The 13,948-nt window shown below is 50.6% G+C and overlaps 1 long non-coding RNA gene across 1 annotated transcript; it reads right to left on the bottom strand.

Moving 5' to 3' along the window:
* Window positions 1-6,658: 6,658 nt before the first annotated feature.
* LOC115898130 lies at window positions 6,659-13,685 on the bottom strand. The gene is made up of 3 exons (XR_004057844.1): window positions 13,099-13,685; window positions 9,369-9,493; window positions 6,659-6,807 (listed from the first exon to the last, which is right to left on the bottom strand). It is a non-coding gene; the product is annotated as an uncharacterized LOC115898130 (long non-coding RNA).
* Window positions 13,686-13,948: the final 263 nt, after the last annotated feature.

Raw genomic sequence — 13,948 nt, 5'->3', positions numbered from 1 at the left:
AATTAGTAAGTGGACAAGCCAGGCATGTGGATGGGTCTGGGGAGTCTTGTTCACGGGCTCTGACAGGACAAGGGTAAAAGAAGGGCCACTGTGGCTGGAGAGAGGGTCACAGCCTCTGGGTCAGACATCGTGGAGAAATGAGGAAAATGGAAGGGTTGGTGGCCGATATGCAGGAGAGGCAGATGGACGTGGGATGGTCAGAGTCCATTAGACAGGATGGGCTCCAGGTGCATCCTCGCTGTACTGGGCACTTCTCAGCATTCCTGGAACTGAGCCTGGTGATGTGGTCACTTTTTGGGAGACTGCTGTCAGGGCCCAGCCACACACCCCTGGGCAGCACTGTCCCATCTCAGGACTGGACTTTCTCAGCTACCACAGGGGATGCTGCCTGCAGCCCAGGAGGGACAGCCCCATGGTGCAGCCTGAGCCCCCATGGATCCTCAGCAGCCCCTGCCTGGCCCTGTGCTCCCTCTGCTCCATTGTCCCGACCCCTCCTGAGTGTCAGCCAGCACGGAGGCCCTGTCTGTCCTTTCTTCCCTATGCAGGCTCCTGTGCTGAGACCTGGGTCAGATGAGGATGGGGCTGGTCTTTCCCTGAGGCCTGCTCGGGAAAGGGGATGGCCCACAGCCTTGTCGAGGTCCTCAGCTCTCCTCATGGCCTTACAGTGAGACAGAGCTGCCCCTGTCTGTGCCCTGGAGGTGGAGGTAAGAGCCTGACCCTGCTGCATGGAAGCTGTTCCACAGATGGGCGACTTGGTGGGGGTTTGGTGAGGCAGAGGCCGTGGCCTGTGGGCATGGGTGCTGGTGAGTGGGAGTGACACACCGTCACTGGGAGAGGCCACAGTTCCTGATGAATCTCACACTAAACTCCAGCCCTGCAGGTGTTTTACCACAGCCACCACTGAGAATCACAGTAGTGTCTCAGGAGTTACTGCCCGCTGCCCACCAGGCCCTACCTGGAGGCCAAGACCTAACCAAAGCTCAGGGTGTCTGTGCCCTGGGAAGAGTGTGTCCTGTGGTCATGAGGCCGGGCCACCAGTGCCCACTCATCAGGGGCTGGGTTCTGTCCTATTCTAGCTTCTTCCAGTTAAGTCACATCGGGGCCCCTAAGCACAAGACCCAGCATCCAAGAATCACTCCAGGAAGCCTGGCAGCTCAGTTCACTCCATCACTTCTTATCTACAGCAAAAACATCAGGGCATCAGACACACAGATAAATGGCTATGAATGCTTAACTGGAATAAATCTAGGAACAGTAAGAAGGCACAGCGGTGAATGTCCCCCATGACTGCTCTTCAGGGTTTAGGACAGGTGCCCATTGTTGCTGCCTGGTGCTGCCTGCCTCTCAGAGAAGGGTACATGTTCCTCACCAAAAGGACAACAGGCCTGGTCCCCAGCCCTCCTACCCATCCCTGCAAGGATCACCTTGCTGGGAGGAATCTGATGCCAGGGCCTGGGTCACTTCTAAGCCAGAAACAGGAACACCTTCTGGTCACCCCAAAGGAAGGAATAAATCCAGATCAGAGTTCACAACCTGAGCTCTTGCTCACTCTTTATTCATGGGAAGGGAGGCCCAGTCCTAGGCAGACTGAACCTCTCCTAAGGAACCATGGAGACAAAGGCTGGAAACTTCCAGAATCCTTAGGTTCAGATCCCCCTTGGGGTCACCCTGAGGACTGTCTCACCAGAGCATTCTTCTGTCCACAGATGTCTCATTGGGTCTACAAAGGAATCCTCACAGAGGTCTGGGGCCCAGGATGGTCACCCCTACTGAATGTCAAGAAGGCGAAGGCCAAGAACCCAGGGAAACACCAGCTCTGGTCCTTCCAGTCCCAGCCAGAGCAGGATGCATATGCCAGACCATGTCAGAAGCCCAGTTACCCAGATGGAGGGAAAGTCAACCCCAAGGGGGCGGAAGGGGTCAGTCACATATCCTGGGCAGACAGTTGTGTGGGCAACACAGGTGAGCTGCGCGCTGCTGACTTTGCCTGACTTTGGAAATGAGAAGTTTCTGCAGAAAAAGCCTCCTTTCCTTCCAGAACCACTACTTCATGACAGCAGTTTTGACAGTGAGTCTTGTGTCTGTTCTGAGGCCTGGCCCTGCTCTATAGAAAATGAAGCAGGCCAAGATGTCCTCAGTGAATGTGCACCAGAATGACCTAGATGTGAGCCACACTTTCACAAGCCACATCACATTCATAGAGTGATGCAGCATCAAGTAAGGCGTGTGGGGCATGGAGGGTCCCAGGGCAGGTGGGTAATCCAGAGGGATGGGGCATCTGAGGGGCAAGGGGAGGTCTCAGGACAGGGGTAGGGCATCAGAGAAGAGGGTGACAGCCCAGCCTACTGCCTGGAGTTCTGGCCTTGGGAAGGATCTGCAGAGGGGCCTGGAATAGTGAGGTTTTCGGGGCAGTCCAGGGGGCTCTGAACACCTCTGCTCCTTCTGTGCAGACAAGCAAATGTTGTGTACCCAGATTGCCACCTTAAAATGGTTCCTACAGTGCTTGATTGATGGGATCAGTGTGCACAGGAGACCCCAGGCCAGGGACCCTGCTGCCCTACAGGGCCTGGCTTCCCCAGTTGAGGGGTCTGGCTCCTCCAGAAGGACCCAGCTCCCTTCCTCTGTGCAGGAGGCAGAGGCAGGTCCCTGCAGGGTACACAGTGTCCATGTCCTGCCTGAGAGGGGGCATCACATGACTGGGGCTGGGACTCAGGGCCAGCATCCTGGGCAGACTGGGCCAAGACTCATCTTGGGAGAGTACTTGGGGAGCCCCCTCTTTCAGGGACCACATTTGATGGAGATGAGGCCACCCCTATAAGAAGCTGCAAGACCTTATCTGATCCAGCCTCCTGTGGGAGGTCTCATCTCATGCATAGGGGGCCCCCAGCACCACAGACTGAGGACTTAGTAGGCCCTGCTCAGGCCACCAGCCTTCCACCTTGAAGGACCAGGTCCTCCCATGCCTGCTGTCCTCATAAATTCCTACTTCAAGCTCATCAGAAGCTCATCCTGAGGCTCTAGTATATCTGCCTTCTGCAGGGCAAGCACATGCTCACAGCCAGGGCATATGTGGCATTGAAAGTGCACAGAACCCTGTCCCCATGTGCCCGAGGGTGCTGGGGGAGCACACAAGCACATCAAACCTGGCCCAAGGGCAGTGCCCACACTGCCCACAGGACCCTCTGCTTTAGCCCTGAGGGAGGGCCAAACCAATTCAACTCTGGTGGGTTGGAGAGGAAACCATGAATCCTCCTGGAAACTGAACCCACCCCTGACACAACTCAGATAAAAGGCAGGAGTGTGTCAGACACTTCCCTGCCTGGACCTTCCTGTATCCATTGCCTCCTGTGCAGAACTGGACCCCAGGGATGTCCAGAAATGACCCAGCACTGCCCAGTGCGAGGTGCCCAGGGCAGAAACAGGGTGAAGGCACAGACCCCTCCCAGGAGATCCCTCCTGGTCTGACGCCCAGTCCCAAACCTAGACCCTCTCCTGAAGCTCTCCCTGTTTGTTCTGTGGGAGCTCTCCCAAGACACACTGTCCCAGACCTGGGCTCTGGATGATGATGTGGTTCTCAGGCACTTGAGGGCCTCCATGGCTGAGCTCAGAAGGATGCACTGTGACCTGCCCTGCAGGTGGTCTCCAGCACCAGGTCCCCTCCTGAGTCACCATCTAAGACAATAAATAGTGGGGAGTGCTCCATCCCTGCTCCCCAGGCCTTCCTTCTCCTCCTCCTCTTCCTTCTCTAAGAGTTTTCTAAAAACAGGCCAGCTGGGCCCCAGGGCAGGCATTGGACTCACCTCAGTAACAGGGCAGGGGATGAGGGCAAGACCCCTCCAAGCCCCCACCACACCCTTCCCCTCCTGCTGTAGAAGAACCCTGGAGGGCCCTGGAGGGTTCGGTCCCATCTGTGCCAGCCCACACCCATAGCTGCGAGCACCAACAGGGCCAGAGAGCAACAGGGGTCCCCACTCACGAGTTCCCATACCCCAGGCAGCATACACCCGCTCACTGTGAAATCAGCAGGGACCCTCACTCAACGAGTGCCCATACCCCAGCTGGAACACACCCTTGTACCCTCACTCACAAGCACCCATACCCCAGGCAGCACACACCCCTCACTGTGGGATCAGCATTCTGCAGGTGTTTCCTCAGTGTCAGACCAGGTGGGTTACCAGAGACCCCAAGACTCCAAAAACCCAAACTGTACAAGGGTCAGATGGGCTTGGGGGAGAAGTGGACCAAGTTTGCTTTCCATTCAGATAAACATATAAAGATCCCTAGGAAGGCCCTGGTCCTGAAGCGAGTGTCTCTGACACCCTGACCTCTGCGGGCGTCCCTCAGCATGGAGACCCTTCCCAAGGGGGAGGGGTTTGCCCTCCCTGGTCTGCCAGCCCAGCTCCAGAAGCCCAGAAGCTGACCGAGGCCAAGACCCAGCAGCATGAGAATTCCATAGAGCCCAGGACAGCAGGTCACTCTCTGGTGGCGTAGCGGCTCAAGATGTGGCAAGTCTGTTCCTATCTCAGGATAGACCATGGGATTTTTGGTGAGTTCTGTGTTGAAATTCTCTCCCAAACTCCCCATGGACCTGGACATCCAGGGCTCATGGTGTCCACAGTGCAGCTTTGAGCAGGCATGTCAAACCCTTGTTCTTTCATCTTCCCTGGACACCCCCAGGACCATAGGACAGGCCCTGGCCCTGAAACCCATCAGGGCTCCCACAACCAGGCCTTGCCCAGCCCACCAAAACCCCAGTGGTAGGGCCACAGACACTCCCCTTGCATTGTGGCACCTGGACCTGACCTTTCTCAGGGGCCACTGAGCAGCACAGCCTTAAAGGAGCCAAGACAGCACCCAGACAACCCCAGACAGCTCCTCAGCTGGGTGAAATCAGTGTCAATGGGGAAGCTGGACTCAGAGGCTGCTGGAGGGCAGAAGGATTGTGGCATCTGCAGAGCCCTAGCCAGCCAGCGCCTATCACATGTCCCCATGCCTGCCCACTTGTGTGACAGAGCCTCCCTCACAGGGCAAATATCCCAGACCTACAGATGCCCAGCCCAGCCCAAGCCCTGGGAGAAAAGGGACCCAGGAGAACCATAGGTCCCCCAGAAATAGCCAAGATAACAAAACAGGGGACTGAGCTTCCTGGGGCACTGGCCAAAATTAGAATTTGGCCCAAGAAAGGGCAAGCCCCTTAAAGTAGTGTGTGGGTACGCAGGCCCCCCAGCCAAGGCAGGGAATGCCTGGGAGGGCCAAGGCAGTGACGTTACCAGGCTCAAAAAGCAACCATCCACATCGCCGAGGGTGGGATAGGAGCAGGTGGACCAGCCTCCAACCTCTTCAACTCAAGGAAGCAGTGATGGCTGGGCTCTCACACTCTGAGTGGCCACCATCTGACCATCAGTGGGGCAGAGGCCAGAGACCATCGATCAGATGGTCCTGGGGCCCCGCTTCCACCACACAATAATGCCTTCAAGTCGCACGATCAAGAAGCAGGGCAAGAATGGGCCCAGGAGCCCAGGTCCGTGGGTCTCCTCTCCTCAGCAGGTGCCAAGGATAGAAAAAGTCAGAAAAGTTGTCTGTGGCCAGAGAAAGTCAGAAAGGTAATCTCACTCCTTGGAAGGAGGCTCCAAGGTGGGGACCAGAGCTGCAGGGGGAGGAGGAGCTCCTGGCAGCACTGAAATAGGCTCTGGCAGGATCCCAGAGTCTGCGGTTCCATCCTTCTCTTTTTCCTTTTCTTTGAGAGCTTGGAATCTTCTTACATTTGATAGTAAGTCTGCAGTCATGGACAATGAATTTACAAAAGGACTTCTCAGTGGCCATTTCCGCAGCCTGCCCTGTGGAAAGCTGATGAGAGCACACTGTTGTCTCTGCACAACAGTGACCATCCGGATCTCACCAACAGGTAGATTATTTCTTAAATCTGTCTCAGTAATGGTAACCCCCAGACCATCAACGTAGAGTGGGGGCAGACTTCCCCGCCAGTGGGTCCATATGACGTGTGGTTGAAGCCTGCTCTCGAAGCTTATCTGCTACAGGGTCATTGTTTTCACAAATCAATCTTTCATATTCTGATCAGCAAGGGGTCATCTGGATCTGCAGGCTTCTCATGTCTGTGTGGACACTCCTCTCCTCTCTCACCCTCTCCTTTCACCCACAAAGAGAAAATGTAGTAGTAGAGTGTGTTCCGGGCCAGTTTGAGCAGCATGTCATGGGTGGATGCAGCTTTCCTCAGTGCAACAGCTGGTCGTGTTCTATCAGGGTTAGAAATCCCTCTCTCTATATCCGCAGTCACCTTTTAAAGACAGTTCTGCATCATGAACCTGGATGGGCAGTCATACTCCAGGCAGAGGCAGGTCTGAGGGACATTTCCCACAGGCTTGGCACTCTCCAGTCTTCTTGGAATGCATGTGCACACAGAGCCCCAGCCAGACACTGAATGGCCTGGCACAGATTTTGCACTTTTTCTCACAGTTTTCTTTGGTCATTTAGATACACAGGTTTTCTCCAGTACACGTGTGACACAGAGGAGAGAAGCATCCTCCCAGGTTTATCTGTTTTAGGTGCTGGAGCCCAGAGAGGTCTCCTCTTGAGAGGGTCAGCAGGCAGCGGTAGCTTTTCAGGTGGGAGAGAGGACCCCCACAAACCCGTCGGCCCCAGCTCTTCTTTCTGGCTACTCTTGAGACCCTGGGCAATGGCCTTTGACCACGTGTGATTCGTCTTTCTTGACTCAAGGTGAACCTCACTTCCAAGGAATCTCCATTCTTGGAGGAAACTCTTGGCTTCCTAGTATCTCCAAGAACTGGCCTGGAAGAGACAGAGAAATGTGGATGCATCTTGAAATACTCACAATGTAAACTTGGTGCTTTTTAAAGACCCTCCCTCTACACTGACAGGGCTTAAGGAGACCTTGTGTCTGCTTCCAGGAGATGACAAAACCTTAAATGAGAAGGTCAAGAACCAGGATCACTGGAAAAAGAAACATCCAGTCTCTAAACTCATAGACATGTTGCGGAACATCTGTGTGTCTGGATGTTTATTGTGTCCAATGATGGATAAAGACTCGAAAACTCACCGGCTGTGGTGGCTCACACCCTTAATCCCAGCAATTTGGGAGGCCAAAGCAGGTGGATCACCTGAGGTCAGGAGTTCGAGACCAGCCTGGCCAACATGGTGAAACCCCGTCTCTACTAAAAATACAAAACTTAGCAGGACACCATGGTGTGAGCCTGTAAACCCAGCTACTTGAGAGGCTGAGGCAAGAAAGTCATTTGAACCGGGAGGCAGAGGTTGCAGTGAGCTGAGATCGTCCCACTGCACTCCGGCCTGGGCAACAGAGACACTGTCTTAAAAAAAAAAAAAAAAAAAAAAAAAAAAAAAAAAAAAACCTAACAAACAAAAATAAAATGCGAAAGCAAAAAGATTTTGGCTAAGTACTCCCGGCCTGGAAGGGCTCTTTGTTTTACATGCAATGCAGGTGATCTGTCCTGAAAAGAGGTCTCCTGGTCACAAAGTCTTACTTGGAAAGAGCTCCAAGTACACAGAGCCACAAGCCCATCAGCCATGGAGTTGCCTCTGCTGCCCAGGACAGAAACATAGAAACTCAGGGTAAAGGTGATTGAGGCTAGAACAAAAAGATTAGGGGAAAAAAAAGAAAACTAATTTGAAAAAAATTGAAGAAAAATATTCTAACATGAAGTAATTTTTATTAAAGCCTTGTCTGTGAATAAGTTAAATATGGTTAATCACAGTACTGTACATAATAATCCTAAAATTTTAGCTATTGGCCAAGCACAGTGGCTCATGCCTGTAATTCCAGTGCTTTGGGAGGCCAAGGTGGGAGAATTTTGTGAACCTAGGAATTGGAACTAGCCTGGGCCACAGAGTGAGACCATGTCTCTGACAAACAATAAAAAATTAGCTGGGCATGGTGGCATGGCCTGTAAAACAATAAATAAAGGTGAAATTCTAACTACCACAAACTAAGCTACAATATTTGTGTCATCATACAGTAATAGACAATGTATTTCAGTCCAAAAGAAATAACCAAGAATTGATTTCAAAATACGTTCAGAGCTTTGCCTTCTCTGTATGGTGGAAGAGCAAGAAACAGACTCCCTCTGGCACCAAACACACAGGAAGCCAGACCAACCACATGAACCAGATGTTTCCAGACACTAGAAGCATCTGCAAGGAGCACAGGACAGTGGTCTAGAGGCTGAAACTGAGGGGACCACATTGCTGCCCCAGCTTAGAGCCTGCAGTGCCTTTCGCAGTGCAGGGCGGAAGGATATAGGCAGCGCATGAAAGTCCCCACGTTAAAGAGACAAAGTTGAGAATGTGAGGAGAGAAAAACACAGGACTGAGTACCAGAAAGTAGGGAGGAGTGGCTGAAATAGGGGTAAGATTGGAGAGTAGAAGATGGGGGCTCATTAAACCATTGGCAGGTATATGGGTAAATACCAATCAAGATAAATAATATTACCCACTACAAAAGAGAAAAGGCATCCGACACTTACCCAGGCTATAGTGCAGTGTCACGATCTCGGCTCACTGCAACTTCCGCCTCCTGGGTTCAAGTGATTCTCCTGCCTCACCCTCCTGAGTAGCTTGGATTATAGGCACATGCCACCATGCCTGGCTAATTTTTGTATTTTCAGTAGAGATGGGGTTTCACCATGTCGGTCAGGCTGGTCTCGAACTCCTGACCTCGTGATCCGCCTGCCTCGGCCTCCCAAAGTGCTGGTGTGAGCCACCGTGCTGGTCCGGCCCACACTACATTTTTTTTTTCAGAGCATTTTCAGAAGAAAGCTTGTCATTATTAGTGTAATATTGTCTAAAAGTAGCAGAGGAGGGAACATTTCCCAATATGTTTTAGGAAGCTAGTATACCAGTATACTCTCCAATAGAATCGGAGAAACACAGTACCAAAAAAAAAAAAAAAAACCTGTAAAACAGTATGCCTCATGAAACTCGATGTGCAAATCCCCAAAAAAACATTATTCAAGAGAACCACATGCTTCACCCCTGGGTGAATTTCTTCTAGGAATCATAAAGATTGGTGAAAATCAAAGGAAATCTTTTGTTAAGAATCAAAGTTGTAGAGTCCCTTCTTGAGTTGATTACTTTGAATTTTTCATCCCAAAATACATACAGGACCTGGTCTAATTCTATGATCTTTGCCACATGCAGCCAGATGCTGAAGAGAAATAGATACAACAGCAATATGGGAGTTATCCTCTCTAAAGCCCAGCTGAAATACCCCGGAGTCGGAAGTTTCACAAACAGAAAAACAACACACTTATCCTGAATGAGGGAAGGAGAAACAATTCAAACATTTAAATTTAAATTGCTATGAGAATACTGACTTGTTAGAAACTGAAGGAGTGAGCAATGCTTCTAAATTCCACGCTTTTCCATCAGAATACAGAGACAGACAACCTCAAAGTGCAGTTTCTTCACAATTGTCTTATCCAGTCATAATATTAATTTCCTTATGAATCAAATCATAAAGTAAACTCATGACATATTCTCTGACTAAAAGAAGGCAAGATAAACTGAATGGTTAGTTGTCAGTGTAGTAAATTATGTCCAAGAATCTTATCGCTGCATTTTTTAATAATGATGGAATTAGAAATAATCTCAGTTTCTATCAAAGAATAAACAGTAAAACAAATCTTGTACACCCGTTCTTTGGAATACATTTAAGACATTAAAAATAGAATCTTGTGCATTGATATGGAATAATGTAAATGATATATTGCTTGGGAAATAGCAAAAAAAAGTATATATATAGTATGATACAATTTGTGCTCAAAAACTGTACATGTATTTATCTTTTTTTTTTTTTTTTTTTTTTTTTTTTGAGGCAGGGTCTCACTCTGTTGCCCAGACAGGAGTGCAATGGCATGATCACAGCTCACTGCAGCCTCAACCTCCTGAGCTCAAGGGATCCTCCCCGCCGGCCTCCCAAAGTGTTGGGGTTACAGACATGAGCCACCGCACCTGGCCAAATTTATGTGTATTTATAAATTTACAGAAAACATCCAGAAGAATAAACACCAAGCTATAATGATTCCTTCTAAGAAGAGAGTGAGTTTGGAACAAAGAGGAAGACATGGGAGACTTCTGCTACATAAAGATCTCTATGATCTGCCGTTATTCAAACAACATGCATTTCTTTTATAACTAGAAAAAGAAAAAAATACACATTGTTACCATTTGGTAGGAGTGCAATAGTTTTGTTTTCATCAGTATTTGAATTACATGTTAGTGCACAGCACAAACCTGGAAGAGAAAGCCCAGAGGAATAATTAGAATAAAAAAATCACACCTCAAAAAGTGAGTGGGTGTTATCTTTACATAACAACAAGCGTTCCAGGTGAGTGGTGGTTGGGATCTACCACTACTCCAGCTCCCTCAAATCACCTAAGCCCTGCCAAGGGAAAGGTGAAGGACAGGCAAGGCCAAGTGCCACCAAGTGCTCTCTCCAACCAAAGGCCTGTTTCTGCAAGTTTCCTGTCATTAAGAAGAAAATGGAGTCGAAATGGGATGTGGACCCCTTCAGGACGCTGGCAGGGAAACACAAAGTATATACCACAGTCATACCTTAGAGGAAGACCTAGTTTGAGACTTGAAATTCATCAAAAGCTTGTGTGAAGTAAATATAGCTACTCTACCTCTCCAAGTGTCAGTTTCCTCACCTATAAAATGGGAACTACATGTCAACTTCATCAAATTGTTGCCAGAGTTAAATTCACAAAGATATTTAAAAGTGACTGTTACTGTTATTGCAAGGGTCCACATTATTTAAAAAAAAAAAAAAATACAGCAACAGACTTCAAAATACACAAAAGGAATAAGATGATCAGCTTTCAAAGCAGCCTGAGGTGCATGAGAATGAGATCTATCCCTAACTAGAACTCTTCACAGCTGCACTGAAGAGGACACACACGGGGCCACAAGAAGCTAAGTGCATGGCCAATATAGAGTGACTGGTGAAGTGAGGGTGGAATCCCTAAAGATCCTCTGAAATGCAGTTACACAACAGGCTCCCAGGAAACACTGGAACAAACAAGGCAGCTGGGCAGATACTACCAGGAATGAGGTGAGCAGAGAAGGACCGGAGCCACAAATCTCAGCAGAATACACCAAACTGCAAGGAGCTCCTGGCTCTGTGAACAGCAGCTGTGGCTGCATCAGGACCAATCTTGTGAGGCAGCTGCTGGGGACAGCTGAGATCACCTGTTTTTGCAGCCACACACCCAACAGCAGTGCCTCTTGAACACAGAGCACAAAACCCTCTCCATTCATCTTTAAGGTGACAGATGACGGATACCCTCACATTACAACAGCCCCACCAACACTTGCGGACAAGTGTATTTAGAAACTCCCACCTAAAGAGGGAATAGTTGGCTGGGCGCGGTGGCTCAAGCCTGTAATCCCAGCACTTTGGGAGGCCGAGACGGGCGGATCACGAGGTCAGGAGATCGAGACCATCCTGGCTAACATGGTGAAACCCCGTCTCTACTAAAAATACAAAAACTAGCCGGGCGAGGTGGCGGGCGCCTGTAGTCCCAGCTACTCGGGAGGCTGAGGCAGGAGAATGGCATAAACCCGGGAGGCGGAGCTTGCAGTGAGCTGAGATCCGGCCACTGCACTCCAGTCCGGGCGACAGAGCGAGACTCCGCCTCAAAAAAAAAAAAAAAAAAAAAAAAAAAAAAAAAAAAAAAAAAAAAAAAAAAAAGAGGGAATAGTCAGGAGTAAAATGAGAATATTGAGGGATGGGGGAGGAACATGGGTACTTGATCCCACAGACTCTACTGAAAACAAGGGAATAGAATGTTGTGCTGTGGTCTACCTATACTTCATCTCACCACATCCATAGATGCTGCATGGTTCTTGTTCCCCTATTTACAAAGGTGCTGATGAGCCCAAGTGTAATTGATCCTGAAGGAGAAAATTCTTTACAAAGTACAATTACAGTGTCTAATATCCATTACCAGGGTTTTTAGGGTTTTTTTTTTTTTTAATAGTAAGCCACATTCAGGAATCACGAATGAAGCCTGTTGTAATGTGTGATATGAGCAAGGTCTTATTTTCATGTAAAAAACCATGGTTTTTACAGATTAAACATAAAAAGCATAAAAGCTGGTGCCGTTCCAGAATCAAAACTGTCCCTGAGGACATATGGAAATAAGGGACATCAATGATTAGGAAGCTACACAAAACTAGAAGTACTCCCAGAAGTTTCCATTGTCTAGATAGAAAAATTAAACAGATCAGCCCGAGAGAGTAAAGGTAACTCCGTGAATGCCGGGGGTGATGAACATTCCATTCAAAGCAAAGTTGTGAAGCCTGAGGAGTTTCAAAGATGCCCCAAGTGCTCCACACCTTGGGCTTCCACAAAGCTGGAGCACCACCTGTTCCTGAGGATCAGGTCGCCATCTGCATCTTTGAGACACTGCCCAGTCAGGCCTCAGTTGAGATTAGGCCATTGATGTCACGTGTAAAATGCCTAAACCATTTTCATCTTTAGGTAGCTATTTGGCGAACTTTCCACCAAATGGGTTGGCGGGAAATGGCGCACCAAGGACACGCCTGGGAAGTGAGATTTTCTCCTCTGCTCTTAGCATCTCCTGGGTAAACCAATAATGACACTCCCTGCCGCCTCAACATCCATATCTGCGAAAAAGGCGCTGGTGAGGGTGACATTTTCACGAAGCCACAGTCCATGTCACCCCCTGCAAAGCTCTGAACTTGTGCACAGGCTGGCCAGGCGGCGGATTTCTAGCCATAGCGGCTGCACTGCGCTCTGGCTAGAGACAAAAGAGGGTAGAGAGGTACAATGGACAGCGCCCGGACCTCAGGCCAGTTCCCACAGCAGCTTAGGAAAGCAGGCGGCTCCCTGGGCTGGAGCAGGCGCGATGCCCAGGAAAGACCTCGGGTGCAGGTGGGAGAGGGAACCCAGCCTAGCAGCGAGAAGTGGGGTGAGGACCACACCCGTCCGAGTTGGACAAGGGCAGGTGCACTTCGCGGCATCACGCCATCCTCACTGCCCAGCCTGGACCTCCCCCTCCTGTCCCTCTCCGGACTCACTTCCCATGGCAAAGAGGTGCCCGCGATCAGTAGCCAGCATCGCTGTGGAAGCGTCGAGGTCCACACTGCCTTGCCCAACCCTCCTGGGTTGCCCGCCTCCTCGCATGTCGCCTGCTGAGATTCTAGTCCAGCCGCCTTGCCACCAAGGGGCAGGGAACCGTTAAGAGATACCGTTTCCAGCTTGCCTGGCCAGGAGCGCGGTGCCTCGCTCCTCCCACGAGAACTGCGCCCCGCCCCCGAGCCCGGGGAATACTGGGATTGTAGTCCCGAAGCGCTTGAAACAACGGGCAGGAGCGGTGAAGAGACTACAGCTCCCAGAATGCACAGCGAAGCCGGCACAGCCCGGCTTCCCCCCTCAGTACTGCGTGCCACCCCCTGTTCATGCTGGCTGAGATGGTAATCCGGTCGCCCTGCAATTAAAAAACTGGAAGCTAATCAAAGATGACAACTCCCAGTATGCCAGGCATAGCTCCCGCCCTCGAATCCACACCTCCCCGAGTCCAGAGCAGTTCTGCCATGCTAAGGGGAGCCTGGCTGTTTCCACACCTCTCCTGCCTGCCAGGAGACAGCGAGACCAGGGCGGCTGGTCTTACCGTGCAATTATGTCACTACCTCTCCCTAAGATGCTGGCTTCATGCTTCGTCATTGCCAGAAGTTTGATTTCTCACGGAGCAGCAGGGGACCAGGAGCGGTCACAAACCTGTAAGGGTTGCCATAGTATGGCTCCTCTTCCTGGAGGGGTACTCGCTCCGCCCCTTCCCTCACCCCTGCCCCTTCCCTCGCCCCTGCCCCTTCCCTCGCCCCTGCCCCTTCCCTCGCCCCTGCCCCTTCTCCTGCCCCTGCCCCTTCC

The sequence above is a fragment of the Rhinopithecus roxellana genome, chromosome 6 (assembly GCF_007565055.1).
Source record: "Rhinopithecus roxellana isolate Shanxi Qingling chromosome 6, ASM756505v1, whole genome shotgun sequence".
NCBI lineage: Eukaryota > Metazoa > Chordata > Mammalia > Primates > Cercopithecidae > Rhinopithecus > Rhinopithecus roxellana.
Note: the sequence above shows the minus strand (reverse complement) of the source record. Positions and strands in the feature narration are given on the sequence as shown.